This window comes from Harpia harpyja, chromosome 3 (genome assembly GCF_026419915.1).
Source record: "Harpia harpyja isolate bHarHar1 chromosome 3, bHarHar1 primary haplotype, whole genome shotgun sequence".
NCBI lineage: Eukaryota > Metazoa > Chordata > Aves > Accipitriformes > Accipitridae > Harpia > Harpia harpyja.
In genome coordinates, this window is record NC_068942.1 from 35,496,658 (window position 1) to 35,512,726 (window position 16,069).

The window sequence follows — 16,069 nt, forward strand, 5'->3', positions numbered from 1 at the left end:
TCCGTTCTCCCAGAGGTCCTACCACCATCGCTGATGGGCTTGGCCTTGGAAAGCGGCGAGTCCGGCTTGGGGCCAGGGGAGCTTCCAGCAGCTTCTCACAGGAGCTGGCCCTGCAGCCCCTACCCCGCTACCAAAACTGCACCACACAACCCCAAAACATACTATATTTAAATGTCTCTCCTAATTGCATTTTCCCTTTAAAAGGTATCATTTGAAATGGTAGAGGGGGAAAGATGTGATACGAGATCTGGTATTTTTTCTTGCTTTTGGGAGGTGGGAGATAGTTTCATTACTTGTTTTAAAAAAAACTTATTCATTCTTAAACATTTCTCAAAGCAGTTACTTTTTTGCCTAGCTGCCATATAGTCAATGTTATAATTCTTCTGAGATCTACATGACTAATGTGGAGATTTCTATCCCCCTCCTACACAGAGAGATATATGGAAGCAGGTGTTTTGCTAAATATATTTAAAAATATTATTTACCTGCTATTTTTCTATAATGCAACCTCCTGTGTAACGAGTCATCGCTTTAATATGTCATAATGCCAAATGCACTCCAAAACTTTCAAGGGCAATCTACCCTCTTAAACACACAGACATACACTTATTTGAATACCTAGTTTTAGTAGTGGAAGTAGTTCAACTCATACCGGTGAAATTAATCTGACAGCTCCTCTAGTACTTTTTTTCCTCAATATAAAACTTGCAGTGAGGCTTCATTTTTGTCCATAGCTTCGTCTACACAGAAAAGCTGGCAAGAACAGCATCGTATCTTGCAAGCTTTTAACTTTTCATTAAAAAGAGCTAGAGAAATGCTCAGAAACAGGCAACTGTTAGCTTTTCTCCAGTCCTCAGACACCTCTCCCAATTGCCATGACCATTCAATGATAGTCCTAGTCTTCAGGAGACGTCTGGCACCAAAGGTGCTTTGGAAGCTCTGCATGAGAAAAAGTTTCTGAACTCTGTTGCTACTGGGAGGGATGAGCTATTGACAGACAACATCCATAAGGAACTCTAGTCAAGGAATGAGGAGCAGCCCAGCCAAAATTTAATTTTCCTAGTAAGCAAACTGAATCCACATGGCCTCTGTAGTTATTTGGCTGGTCCCACGGTAGGTTGATGGTTTGAGAAGTGGTTACATGAACCTCTGACAAGGGAATTTGGGGAAGGGACTGGGAGAGAGAAAAGAGAAAGGGACCATCCCAGACAGTGCCTGCTAGACTTAGGCCTTGTTTTGCCAACTCCCAAACGGTCACCTATAGTAATAAGTTAATGGAACGATGATGCAAAATTTTAGCTACACTTAATTAATCCCTTATCCGATTTAAAATGTAAGGAATGAAACATTGCATAAAGCGTGCACAAGAAAATGAGGGATATGTAAAAGAAGGGCGCCTCATGAAATTACAAAAACACAGGAGGAGCTGAGAGTACAAATAAAAACATTATACGAAAATTGCCCTAGATGATCAATTTGGTAGGATTTCAATGGTAGGGGAAGTTACTGGCTTCTGTGGGAGCCGTAAGGGAGCAGTAAGGGACATGTAACTTCCCTCCTTGAAAATCCATGACCACACTACATGGAACATACATGTGGAATAACGAGTGAGGATTAAGGTAGGGTATGAATTTTCAGAATGCTGATTACTACACTGACTACCCATGCAGACATTCTTAGTCAGTATTAATGGTGCTTTTGTATAATGTAACCTAACCTGCAGTAGCTATGCTAGCACTCTTAGTGCAAGCTCTGTACAGGTTAGCATGTTACACTCGTGCCATTCACATTGTTTTCTCCCATAAGCAAGCACGTGACATCAATTAATTAATTTTTATAATCCCTGCAAAAGTAAGATTATCTATCCAAAGCCAGGGTACAGTAAAGGGTGCAAAAAGGAGCACAATATAGGACAGAATAGCAAGGTCAGAAGTATAACCTTGTCTCTAATCTCATCCTGAGCTTCCTAAAATTAGGAATATTTGAAAGGCCAGCAGGCTTTCTGTGGTCCCCGCAGTACTGAAAAGGGGTGACTCCCTCTGCAAAGGATTCAAATTCCCACTATCTTGTATACAGCCACTTCCACCTATCTTATGAGAGCATAAAATACTACACTTTCAATTTTGCACTGTCTGAATTCCAGCGTCACTCAGTGATAAATGACAATACAAGCCACAAGGAGAATCAGGCCTAATAAGTCTTAGTTTTCCTTTGGATACACTGACACAGTAACTCTGAACAGCATCTCATGAAGCCACATTACTAGAAGAATGTGTCCTATTATCTCATTCAGTGACAGCCTAAACAGTAATGAGGAGACAATTAAATTGAGTATCAAAGAATATTGTTTTACATTTTCATTAGCTGCAGTTGATATATACAGCATGGGTGGAGAGCAGTAAGTAATGGAAGGTAGGTTAAAGATGAAAAAGAAAGTATGATTGTTACAACCTGTCACTTCAAAATATGCCTCTTGCATACCGGTACTGCTGAAGCATCACAGATGGAGCATGCACTCTGGAAGCACTAATTGGGTCAAGATTTCCTAAGACTTGCAATTTTGGGTGAGTTTTTCAGAAAAGGTGAAAGAAATAAGGACTGGATATCTCAGGACATAGAATCTGTTAACAATTTATAGTTGATAGCAATTGAGTATAGTTAGCTCTGAAGGAATGCCCTTTGCTACCTCAGAGAATACTTTCTCACAGTCCATGATCTCTCAGGCTAACTACATTCAGCTGTAACAATGAAATTGCCCACTACTCCAGGAAGGGTCTTGAATGCAGGAAGCACAGTTTACACAAAAAAATTGACTTGGACTATGAAACACTCTATGAAACTCAAAACTAAACAGAGAAAGTGACCACCAACCTCACCTGTAAGTATGAAATATATATCTTTGGTTTAGATTTTAATCAGTAATTTTTTCAGAAGAGTTTAGAACAAACCGTGTCCAAGAAATCAGGTGAAGAATGACTAGAAATACGAGAAGACAGCCTACTGAGATTATATATAATTGCAATCTACAGTACCAAAAGCAGGGATGCAGGGGCAAGCTTACTTCATTCTTTCCTCTTCTCTATTTTCCCAAACCAAGGACATGCATTAGCAAAAGAAGGAAACAAGTAAAAACAAGTCCACAAATGGAGTTATTTTATGAAGACAGAAAAATACATTTCTAGTCTAAAATGCTTAACAACCATCCACAGCAAGAAAAAATGCGGGCAGAGCAATGTTTAGTGGTCTGTAAGCAGAGAGAAACAGAGAGAAGTGTATACCAACTTTGACACCTCTATATTTAGTCCATCTCAGACTTGGAAAGAAGCCTGGCACCAAGACTAACTATGACAGAAGTTCATACCTGGATTCATATCTGGAAGCCTAAGCTAGAAAAAAGCTCTGAGACAATACATTCTGGCTCGTTTTATTTTAGGTGTTGAACTCCTGAATCAGCTTAAACAAATGGGCTTTTTCAGGTTAGGGGCCCAGGTTGCTGATAAGCCAGTGTTTCAGAGATACAACACCCAAAGTTTGCAAATCTCTTCACTATGAAGAGAACTATACAGGAGGTAGAAGCTTGATCCCACAAATAAGTTAGTGGATGGGCTACTGAGTGGACTAGTAAATATGCACGGTGAGTATATGTTCACCCTCAGCACAGCCTTCAAAATTAATCTCCATAAAAACATTTCAGATTTGACAAATTAACAGATTTCAAAAGACATTCTTCCAACTCACCAGATAGAAATCTGAGGCACTGAGATTGAGTCAGAGTACTGCCACAAAAAAAGCAGATCACCCCAAAACTTCTTGAGCTTTCTGCTAGCAATCTCAGAAGAGAGGGAACGATGGACTGGGTAGTGAAATCCTTTGGGGTGTTCTGTGCATTGCAAGCTAGACATGTGTGTTGATGACAGGATTGGAAACTTGGTTATGAATGCCCAGGCTACATTCCTTCTACCTGCAGAATCACAGGCTGAGGGTACAGGGACCTCAGAACCATCTACTCTGCCCTTCTGAATATCACAATATACAAAACACAATAATGCATACTTCACAACAGTCTTCCACAAAGACATGCAATCTGTGTGCATGGACTCCAAGATATAGAGAAAATACAAACTTCTCCAAGCAATTTAAAAAATGGTGAATTATTTTCACCATTAAAAATCTACTCTTAATTTCTAATCTGAATTTATGAGATCTCAGCTTCCAGCTATTGCTGCTTCTTAGAATTTTATTTGCTATATTAGAAAACATTTAAACATCTATTTTTTCCCTCATACACTAATCACATCAGTTCTCAAGTTTCTTTATCAGTAGACTTAAGTTTGAGCACTGAACTTTTCCCTTTTTTTCAACACTGAGTATTTTTGTGTCTCCTTTCTTTTCAACACAATTTTCACAACACGGACAAATTGAAATGTAAACAGCATTCCAGTTTTCCCACTGACATTATTAAAATCACTGTTCTATTTCTCTGCTTATTTATCCAATGGTACGACATAGTCTTTTTTAACACTATCACTGTGGGAACTCGTGTGGAATTTCTTGCCTGTTATGATCTCAAATCCTTTTCAGACTTACTTTTACAGACAGAAGTCCGTCATTCTGAAGGTATATCCTGTATCTGTCCTTCTTATATATAACATTTTGCATCCAATATCATTCTGCACACCTGTCTTATTTATCGTGCTGCCAATACTTACTGTTGCAAGGAAAAACTTCTCAATTCATGTGATTTAAATCACATCACTATAACCAACAACATTTAATTAACCGGCACTCACTGCCAGCTTGGGATCAGCAATACAACAGATAAACCACAATACTAGATACTTACAAATTGACAATAAACACCTAAAACCTTCGAGACACCCCTATATAATTAAACCCCCAAAGTAATATCAGCTGAATCCTGTGTTGGATTTCCTGTTATTTTTCCTAAAATTTATACAGACTAAATGGTCAATGATTACCAAGTTCATTGCACTTGTATCATTGGAATGTTTTCCAGATATATATACTCTAGAGTACTCTTTGGAAAAGCATAACAAGACTGTTCATTTAAAAATATTTATCCCTAACAGATGTTTTCCATATCCTTTCACTTGCTTTTTCTTTTCATGGTAAGAATTTTTAATCATGATTTTTCCAGATACAGAATAGAAATATTAGTTGAATAATTCTGTCAGTTCTGCATCACTACTGCCAATAACTCTTCATAGGATGTCTCCAATAAAAGCAGCAATAAGAACAACAACAGTCTCTCATTTCTGGTACATTCTAAGCCCACCAACCAACCTCAACTTTTCTTTCCTATCAGATCAATTGTATTCATTTTATACCATATTTTTCATAGGGGTTGTTATCTGTTTTCCTCTTTTTTTTTTTTTTTTTTTACCTACTATATACTAGTTTGGTTTGATTTTGGTTTAATTTTTAAATTTTGGCTTCATTTTCCCATGTATCAAAGAGAGACTCATAGTCAAATGTGAACTTTTTTATGATTTGTTTTTTTCTCTGGTAAAACAGTATATTCCTAGAAACTGCCTAGTTTATAGTCACAGCCTTCTATTTATATATTCTCTCTAGTCAATTTTTCTCATAATTTTCCTCAGGTTTAGAAGATAGGTCTTTTGAAGCAGCATCATGGGCTGCATTTTATCTTGCATTTGCTATAGGCAATCACCAACTTCATCTTTCTTTGCCACAAAAAAAAAATCTTACCTATATGATACTTTAAATCAGATGCAATACCTTTTGTGATAGGAAATTATTATCTACATTCCTCTGCAATTCTTGATGACATTCTACTACTGCTGCATGAGATTTCCATACATATCCCCAAACCTGAAATTTCCCATTAAAAAATACAATTATTTTTTCCACATGTTATGGAAAGTTACTTAAGGACTGAGCCATCCTCTACTATGGTTTGATTCAGTAGTCTTTAACAGTTAGCTCCAGGCCTTCACTTAATGTATATAACTCAATCTTCAGGGCCAGACTACTCAGTAAAAGGTGCATTACAGAAAGAGGAATATCAACATGAACATTCACTGGAGGTGAGGTTTTTCGACCTCTTTCCAGTTCAAAAGAGAAATCCATTATGGTTTTAATTCCCTGCACCATATACAGTCAAAATTCACATGGGCGTTAAATGCAATGAAACTTATTGAAGTAGCAGACTGTGCACTGCATATGAGCAACCTGAAAGGCTAATGGGGTCACCATCCTTCCCCTTTAGTAGCTGTGTCATCAACAACCCTAACAAAAATGAACCTCAGTTCTTTAAATGATGTAACAAATATAAAAACTTGCCTGTGGAAAAACAATCTATAACCACTTGTAGAAGAAACTGCCTGTCCAATAGGGGCTCACAAATAGAGTACTGGCAGGGAAAATTCTTGTAAAACCAAACAGCTAAGTTAAAAACCCTTAACACAACACATATGCCTGTTGGCAAAGAAGCTCATGGAATTTAATACATTTTTGTGCACTTCATTTGAAACTTGCATGCATTGAGAGAGGGAAGACTATGGTTCCTTAACTTAACCCTTTTCTGTCCTTGTAGATCCTCTTCTGTAGCCTTTAAGTAGTAAACTATAACATTTTTTTGTTAAACTAATTATAACAGGTCACAATATTCAGTTATTGATGTTAATAGTCAATGCACAGAGATTACACCATCACCAAATTCTCTTAGCCATGACTTTAGAATTCAGCCCTAAAATACGACATTTTACAAAATATCTGGTTTTGTCAATCTAGCTTAAGGTTTTGCTGTGGCAGTAACAAGGGCCAGATTACTTAATTAATCCATTGATTATTACATTATACACTAATGAAAAAGAAGCATTAATACCTGGAATGTCATCAGGGACTGCAAAGGGAATATGGAACATTTAGAAATTTAGACGTTTATGGCCTATTAATTCAAAATGGTATTTGGATCACCTTTTATGTCTGTAAAAATAAATACTTAACCTATTGTTTATTTCTGGAACTAAAACGGGTTTTGTGCTTCATTTAGGAGAAGGAAAAAATAAAACAAAAAAAACCCACAGAGCAGATTCAATCCTGCTGAAGTAATTACTAAAGCTCCAATTGAGATTAATTACAGCAACATTGGGTTTATCTTTGCACAATGATAGAAGAGAAGAGAAGAGAAGAGAAAGACATGTAAAAGGAATGAAACTGGTTGCATGGAAGAGTTACTACAGAATCGACTAGCTCATACATGTCGCAGTGCTGCATTAGAACAGAAAAATGAGCATAAGTGAATAAAAACCAAAACAATCCTTTTAATTAATTCTCTGCAAGACAGAATTCTCACTTATACCAGTTTACAGAGAGACTGTCATCCTAGCATCTTCCACCTGTCCACTAATGGTTGGGTTTGGAGGTTAAAAAGAAAGTAAAATCTTGGTCTATAGGTGATGAAGACCCAATAATGATGAAACTTTCATCCCTAGCTCCCTACTTCAAATTTCAGCCAAGACAATGGAATCTGAAGACTGAATCTTCAGTAATTTGATCAGTGGGCAGTAGCACAGTGCATGAGAATTGAGGTGAGTACCTCCCACCCCCATCACAGCTGGCCTCTTTTTTTGCCATCTCAAAGATGCTGGGGCAAGTTCAAGGTACAGGAACAGAATTAGTGCCTGCTTCAGGTCTTAAGGCAGTCTCCTGCTTAAGATCATGACTGCGGTATGATGATAAGCAGTGTGGGGAAACCTGCACTGTTATTACTCATGCTGCGTTCCCCTCAATAAACAGGGTCTTTATGTGCTTGGCTTCATTTCCAATGTAAAATGGCACATGAGTGAAGAGATTATTGACATGAAAGTGACAAAAGGTTTGCAAGCAAAAATAAAATGTGCTGGAGATCTGAACTACACTAATACTTTTTAAAAATTACTACCACTGGCTTTCAGGATTAGGTCTCACCCTCAGAGCAATCATTCTTATACGTACAGTGAAGGAAAAGCACCAACTCCTGGGCCTTCTAGAAGTCGTTTCACACTATACCGTCCATACGAACATGAAAGGAAGCCACATCCATATTTCTGAGGATTATTTTAACGCACAGGACTGTATGGATCCCATAACTGCCAAATAACTGAAAAGAGATCCCTCAAGCACAAAGAACATTAATAAATACTCTGAATTGCTGCTGGTTTGCAGACAAAAATTCATTCATTTAACTTATCTTGCTGTGATACTTCTGAGTATGCTTTATCTAGTTGCATATGAAACCGTTGTTGCTGGAGTTTTTTTGCTTTGTTTTGGGGTTGGTTGGTTTCCTTTTTAATTCTCCTGGTTTCCTGGTTATATTGTTCCCCCACAGTCCTGACATAACAAGTACAAGCTTTGCAGCAAATACTATGGGAGATTTTATTCAGTGGTCTGATGCTGCCTCTCTCCCTTTCACAAGCAGCAAGGGTAAATCTTGTCTCAGCACTGTGAAAACAGAATTTCAAGAATTCTTACAGTGGTGTTAGTATTTAAATTTACAGAAGCTCTGGTATATACCTGAAATGCATTTTAATCTGCCCAAGGAATAGATTCAGTCCTGGGAAGTTCATTGTTGTTTCTAATTGTCAGCGACTGCTACACTTTGCTTGCCTGCAGCTATCCAATTAACATATCACCACTACACAAAATATTGTAATATGCTCGATGTCCTAACAACAAAAGCCTCACACTCCACTTCTATCCAACAATTTCCTCCTAACTGGGTTTCCAACATATTAGTAAATGACAGGGAAGAACATACAGACAGACAAATGCGAACAGATAAGGCAGCCTTCAAACACCTTTTCCTATTGCTGTGCAAAGTTCTGTGGAGATACCCCTGGTTGTAGTGTATATCGAGAGAGGGAAAAACAGAGAGGGAAGAAAAGCTCAACTCTAGAAGTGGAAAACATGTAACTTGTGCCCTGAGATATTGCTATGGCAACATTTAAACAATGAACAGAAAGCCCTGCAGGATTCTGCTCTCGCTTCCTTGGATACCAAATGTAAATCCTGATTCTCTTTTATTGTGTGCATGCACAAGCATCTGATTTTTGCCTTTTCCTCTAACAGATAGCAAAGTATCCAGGCCCCCTACCAGGAACTACGCGTTAATTCACTTCCATGTATTGCAGCTTGTGAATATGCAATTAAAACACACCACTAGCACCCTCATCTCCCCTCTTGCGTCCCCATTTCTATCTCCCAAGAGAAAAAATGACCGTGGTAGTACAGCTAAAAACCAGGTACCCTTCTTTTCTGAATAACAGCATTAAATAAACCATTCCGAAATGTCACAAGCCAAGCCCCAATGTCTTCTGCCATTACAGAAAGCGGCAGCAGGACCCTTTCTAAGGGCAACTTCTTGCCCACGCTGCTAGACTCGAGCATGCTGCTAGGCTGCCTTCCAAACCGCTGTGGCTCTGCTGTTACTAAATCCTTCTCATCTGGGTTGTCCTGTGGGGGCAGCACTTTATAACTGAAGGAAGCTTGGTTTTCATGATGATTTTCACAGAGCAGCTGGCAAGGGGATGGATGGGAATGTAGAAGGAGGGCCCCTGCTAATAGTAGCCCAAAGTCCAGTCAGCTTGACTACTCTCAGAATGACTTGGTGGGTACTAATTGCATTTCTTCAGAGTAATTTTCCTCCCAGGCTGCAAGCGGCACTAATTCCAGCACCCTTCTCTTTCTCCTCGTTCCCTCACTAGCAATCAGAAACAAAGAGATATCTCCAAGGCAAAGTGAAGGCACACTGGCAAGACCCAGATGGAGGCTCCCGCGCACTGCTGCTGTGCACCGTGCACTCCTTCGGTGAATATATTGCAGCTTCACTCCTGGACAGCTTAGCTTGTGAGTTTTCACCAACACCAAGCTCTCTCAAAATGTGCTAAAATCCTGCCCCGAGCCCCATTCAAAATCTTCCTGTCTCAAGTTGCTACAGGAGGAATCTTCGTGTCAAATGGGAGACAGCTTTTTAGGTCACAGGCAAATAATTTTAAAGCCTATATGGAGGAAGCCATGGCAGCACCTGGGGAATCCCTTTCTTTTCCTCCAGTTCCACACGATTGCTTGTATTGGCTCACATCTAGAGCATTCTTTCTTGGGTCTCACCCAATCTGAAAGTCCATTTTTCACTCATCAGTGCCATCAGGCTGGGAGATACTGTGACACAAAATTTGCTGCTCCAGCAAACTGAACCTGCTCCCATTCTAGATCAGTGCAAATCATTCCTGACATGTGAAAAGACATGGAGTAGCTACCCCCTTGCATTACTAACCTACAGTTTGCCAAGAATACCTGAAGTTTGAGGTGCATGATCTCTGACCTTCTGGCGAACAAATGGAGCAGGACCCTTCAATATAGCTTTCTCTTTCCTTCTGTACAAGCATTTGGTGCCTAAACATACACATAATGGTTCCCTGTACAGTGCCAAAATCCCAGCTGCCTGGGGTCATTACCAAAGGGATTATCCATGGTTTGAAGAGGAGACAGCCCGCAGGACCAGCATATGCTGCTGAATGATACACCTGTGCTCAGGCACATGCGAGGGAATTAGCAGAGACAGCCAGCTCTTGCCTCTGCTTGAGGAGATTTGCTGCTCCTCATTTAGCTGGATGTTGGGATTGATGGTTTTGGCCATTTATTTTAAGATCAGCCCTTTGGGCTCTGGACAAGGCCCAGCACAAATGCTGAGAAATGCTATACTCGTTCCCACTTTGAGACTGAATGAGTTAAACGCTGGGTTATTCCGTGTGTCTTTTGGCTACTGTATTAAGTGAATGATTCACTGAAGTGTGAAACTGTTGCCTCTTTAGAAGCAGACACGCATCCCTAGCTTTTTAATGTTGACAAGGTTTGCCCATTTCAGCCCAAACTGGTGGCTAAATTTTCTCAGTGCTTCCTTATCACATCAAGAAAATCCTCCTGCTAGTTATTGTACAAAATGAATGAGGCACCTATGGCAGCTTTCTATTGTCAAAAATTGGAGTTGCTCTATCAAATTTTCTGTTTATGTGTTCACTTGACAGCAATCCAGGGAAAAGCTTGGAGATGCCTTTTCCTTAGCCAGCTTCTTTTTCCTTCAGTAATTACTGAGCAGCAGCTTAACATAAATTTAGCTGCTCTATTACTGCAACTGCTGATATAAGTGTAGCCCACAATAGGGCACAGACTTATAATGATACATGAAGGAATGGAGAACAGAGTTTTGTGCTTATTTTCAGATGCTGACAAACTTACTATCCATTTAGTGTCCCACAAGGAAACATGTGCCCAGAGAAGTAAATGAGGCTAAAGCACTTCATACTAAACCAATTTAGCTATACTGAGAAAGATGAGAGTAGTTGGAGCTGGAAAGAACAATTTTTTTCTGTGCCTGCTTCCTCCTTTTTCTAAACACACCAGCACAAAGGGTCTGATGTGTTCGCGTGGCCAAACAAAAACTCCCAGAGATCTCCTTAGGAGCAGAATTGCACCCTAAATCTTAATCCTTCACAAGTAGCCAATGTTTAAGAGGTATGACCTCCAAACAGAAGCGCATGGAACACATCTGAGAGGCAGAAGGTCTCATTTCCATTATACCAAAAGATTCAGGACGTTTACATGAAGTAACAGTAGTGATGTGAGTGAATGAAGAAAGGGAGGGGAAAAGGAAGATGCTAATATTTATTTATGTATTTATCAAGGGAAGTTAGAGCTATGGTTTGTGTTGTTTCATGCAGGAAGCTTGTGAAGAGGGAAAAGCTGCCAGAAAAAAAACATTAAAATCCGACTCTACCAACACCTCTCCCATCCCTGCCTTCTCTCCCCTCCTCCAGAATACTGCAGCTAGAGAAAAGTAAAATGAGTGGCAAAGCTAGTTCTGCACCTTGCCTGCCAAAAAATATCCGTATCCTTTCAATGGCTCATTTCATTAGCTGTTTCTCTCTCTCCTTCTCCACCAGTTTTGGCCTAATACTTTCAGCTGGAGCCTCTACATGTGCAGGCCATGGTTGAGGAGGGCAGAGGTGAGGGAGGAGAGGAGAAGAAAGAAAAAGAAAACTCCCTATCTACAAGCTAAGCAGTCATGCCAGGAGAGGGGATGGAAGTGACACTCTTCCCCACAGGAAAACAAGGACCTCTATTTTAAACACCATGTTATCCTCCCTTAATTCCACACCCCCACACTACATTTCACCAAGAAGGGAGAGACATTTACTGGTCTGTTACACATCATTGCTGATCTGTGAACCCCACCATCTACAAGCCACTTTTAAATTATTTTTGTTATCAGCATAAAAACAAAAACCTCCTACCACCACAGTATCCTCTCACTGCCTGCCAATCAAAGTAAATCTCCTTCAACTGCCATGAAAGTCCTAGGGGAGCCTGAAGGATTCACCACAAAATCACAAAGAATTTCCTAGGAGATCTGGAGGGCACGGGTGGCTAGTACAGCAGTTTCCTAAACTCCCCTTCAACAGAAGAATGTCCTCTCTCTGCCTGCTACTGCTTTTTCTTCACAATGGAGTGTAAAAGGTGCCATTTCTCTCAGAGCTGCCTCCTCAAAATCCATTAAAACCCCTTGTCCTACACCCCCCCACTCCCGCCAAAAGTCATCCTTCACCTCCCTGCTTGACCATAAAATTTTCCTGTTAATACACCATATTGATCTGCAATGTCAGACTGGATGCCAGCATTCAGGTCAGAGCCTTTCTTTATTTTAAACACTTACCAAATAAATAAATAAATAAACCCCCTCTGTGCATCCAATTCTATGCAACTTGCATTTGTTCATGCAGAGTGGGCAATAAGACAGCACCCCCCACTCACTGCAGGGGCTTTCTCAGAAGATTTCTTTGCTAGTGAACATTTACAAATGCTATAGAGCCACGCAGGCAGGTGTCTGCAACATCCTACCAAGGTTGGAGTTTTACTAAGAGGAACATTTGAGCTACTGTGAGAATTCAGTTCTGTCCTCGTTGCTTCCCTCCTCCGTTCCCAACCGCCCCCTCCAGCCATTATCAAAATTCAGTCAGATTCTTTATTCAGGTGGGGGAAAAGATGAAGGAAAGAGGGATAAGGAAGAAAGAAGAGAGGCAATGGGGCATATATCCTTTTCCAAAAAATAATAAAATGGAAAGTGTACTTACTGTATCCTCCAAGACTACCCAGCTGGAAATCCGAGTGGTTACAAAAAACCAGGGTGGGGGAGGGGTTAGAAAACTATTTCATTTCAGCAACCAAACCAAAATTAAAAACCAAGACAGGAAATAAAAATAAAGGATATCCGATTGCAATTTCCCAGCAATTTCAGTCCATACAGGTGCCAATCCAACCCAACACTGCTGAACTCTCCCCCTCCGGCAATTTTGCTTTCTTCTTCTCTGTCCTTTATTTTCTCTGTGGCTTTCAACTTTTCTGCTTAAAACTGCTGTAGTGGTAACATTGATGTTTGCCTTCACTGGAGAAGAGTGGTTTAAAATAACAGGAAAAAAAAAAAATCCTTGCAGAGGATGAATGGTCCTTCTCCTTTCTGAAACTTTTCATTCCACTGTGGATCCTTTGCCTAGTTTCCTTTTTCTGAGGTTTTCTGCCTCTCTGGCTCCACTGCTCTCCATTGCTCACTATTTTTTTTTTCTCTGGAGAGCAGAAAGGGCTGTATTTCTTTTTAAGCAACCCTCCATCTGTATTCTTTTAATGTAATTTTGTTGTGACTGTTAAGATCCAGGTCTTGCCAGGCAATTTTCTTCTTCCCCCTTCTTTGCTGCACTATCAATTATCCAATCCGTGTGTCTCCACATTAGAACGGGGATTCCCATTCTTCTTTTTCTCTATCCCCCACACTCCTTTAGAAAAGACTCTCCTTTTGCATTTAATATTTTATTTGTGTCTGTCAAAACAATAAACTTTTAGTCTCTCTCCCCCCTCTCCAAAGATCTGATTAGATTTCCAATCACAACCCAGTGCGCAATTGGATTTTTGATTTCAGCAAGAAGCCAGCAATCCACAGCATCAGCACCCTCTCCTCGCTTCAAACTCCACGTTATATCCTTTTGCCTTCCCTCCAACTCCTCTGCATTTTCATAATCTCACATTAAATGGAATGAAGGAGGGAGGGAGTGGAGAAAAATTCAAGGTTCCCACCAGCTGTCAAGAATAAATCCATCCGCTTGTTATTTTTTAAACACTTGGGACGGGTGTTTTTAACGCCCACTCTCCCCCTTTGCCATCCCACCCCCCACCCCCCCACACTTCTCAAAACCTTTCTGATGTTAAAAGTCCCCCGACGGGGCACAAAAGAAGCCCGGGGAGGTGTGATTTGTCCTCTCAGCTGTAAATTTCACAAGCACCCTTTGCTTTTCATTTCAGCTTCCTCTCCATCTTTTGTCCAGCAGCTATACAAGATCCAGCAGCACCGAGACAGATAAACTTCTATTTCTTCTTTGAGGAGAGAGAGGGAAAGAGATAGAGGAAAAGGATAAAAGCTCTCCAGTCTCTGCCTCCCTTTTCCTCCCTTTCTCTATTTCAATGCAGGTCTGATCTCATTTCCAAGCTCAGCCTGGTGTATTTCAGATCTACAAGTTGGATTTCCCTTCTGCACAGCAGTGAGTTAGTCTCCCATCTTCTTCCATATGCCAGTTATCTTCCCCCTTTTCTTCCTTCCTGCCTGCCTGCCTCCCTCCCTTCCAAGATGACACATTCCCAGGAGCGCAGCAGCTTCTTTCAGTTTTTAGTTTCATCCCTCAAATGCACAGCCGAAACCCTTCCTCCCTCCCATTAGCTTCAGCTTGAATTCTCCCTGTGTGTGCATGTACGTACGCATGTATGTATACATCCAGTTCCCGACAGCTGCTGCTGGTGCTGCTGGGAGTAGCTCCGCTTTTTCTGTCGCTCTGGCTTTCTCTTACTCCCCACCTTTCAGTAGCACCCTAGGATTTGCAAATGTCCCAGGGCCAGTCTTGCTGGCTACACTTCTCCTTCTCCCCTTCCGTTCTCTCCCCTCTTTCTCTCTCTTTTTTTTTTTTTTGACTCCTTCTCCCCCCCCCTTTCTTTTCTCTGCTTGCGATCAGTAAAATACAATTACCCAATTACCTCCCATCATCTTAGCACTGATTGGTCAATCGCATTAACACTTGATGTCAGGGAAAAGGTATGGAAGCCGCTCCGACGTGGCACTGCTGCCACCTGGTTGACAGTCTGGGAACAAACTCAGGGTTACCTTAAGAAATCTCCAAAGTCAGAAAGCAGTAATTGAAAAACAAGAGATCATCTTAAGGAAAGGAATGTCAAAACTCATTTTCTTAAAAGCCTGCCTGATTCTGACAGTTCAACCAGTAGTCACAGGTACCAGCCTAGCCGTTGAAGCAGAGGGAATGACAGTAAAATGAAATGAGGTATAAAGTTGTCTTTGCAAAAGAAGTACAGAACAGCCAGTATGCCCTGGTACCAACTCCAGCCACAGACGCAGAGGAATGACAATAAAATGAAACGAGATATAGAGTTATCTCTGCAAAAAAAAGTAACAGTGGAAATAATTTGCACGGAAAGACAATCTCTTTTCCAATTACAGAAATAAATGTTTGTTTAAAACTTGTATACACATAAAAGTTACCTAAAACTCCATTTTGGCAGATGTTCCAGGCCAAAAGCCCTACGAAGCGCTTCGAGGTTTCAGTGGGTTTAAGTGATGGCTCCAGCGAGCTGTTAAGTGACAGCAATACAACAACAGTACAAGGTCTAGGGTCTCCCATCAAATCTGCTGCAGTTTGATTAGAATGACTTCTGACCAGGATTTTTGAGGTTTCTAAACTGACTCCTTGATTTGGGCTAGTAAAGTACCGACATGTTTCTTATGTACTTACCTACTTATCAAGGTATGTTAGATGTACTTATGTATGTTACCTAAAATGCTCAGAGAAGTGGGCTTGTGTTTTGTTTTTTTCAGGGCCCTAAATTAAACAGAAATTTTACTGAAAACTTTGCATGTATGAAGTTAAATGTGCTACCCTCTCCAGGATCAAGGGAAACAGAATATGGATGATGGATGTGCCAGCATTTGTCTCTCTCA

The 16,069-nt window shown here is 40.4% G+C and overlaps 1 protein-coding gene across 8 annotated transcripts in view; it reads right to left on the bottom strand.

Moving 5' to 3' along the window:
* LRRC4C (leucine rich repeat containing 4C) overlaps positions 1–16,069 on the bottom strand; it is a 565,233-nt gene that overhangs the window by 91,822 nt on the left and 457,342 nt on the right. For 3 of the 8 annotated variants that reach the window (XM_052781910.1, XM_052781911.1, XM_052781906.1), the window contains exon 1: positions 13,152–14,217. The exons of the other annotated variants lie outside the window; for them this stretch is intronic. The gene's annotated coding sequence lies outside the window, so the exon portion shown is untranslated. Of the gene's footprint in view, positions 1–13,151; positions 14,218–16,069 lie in introns of those variants that run through there. 8 annotated transcript variants of the gene reach the window in all.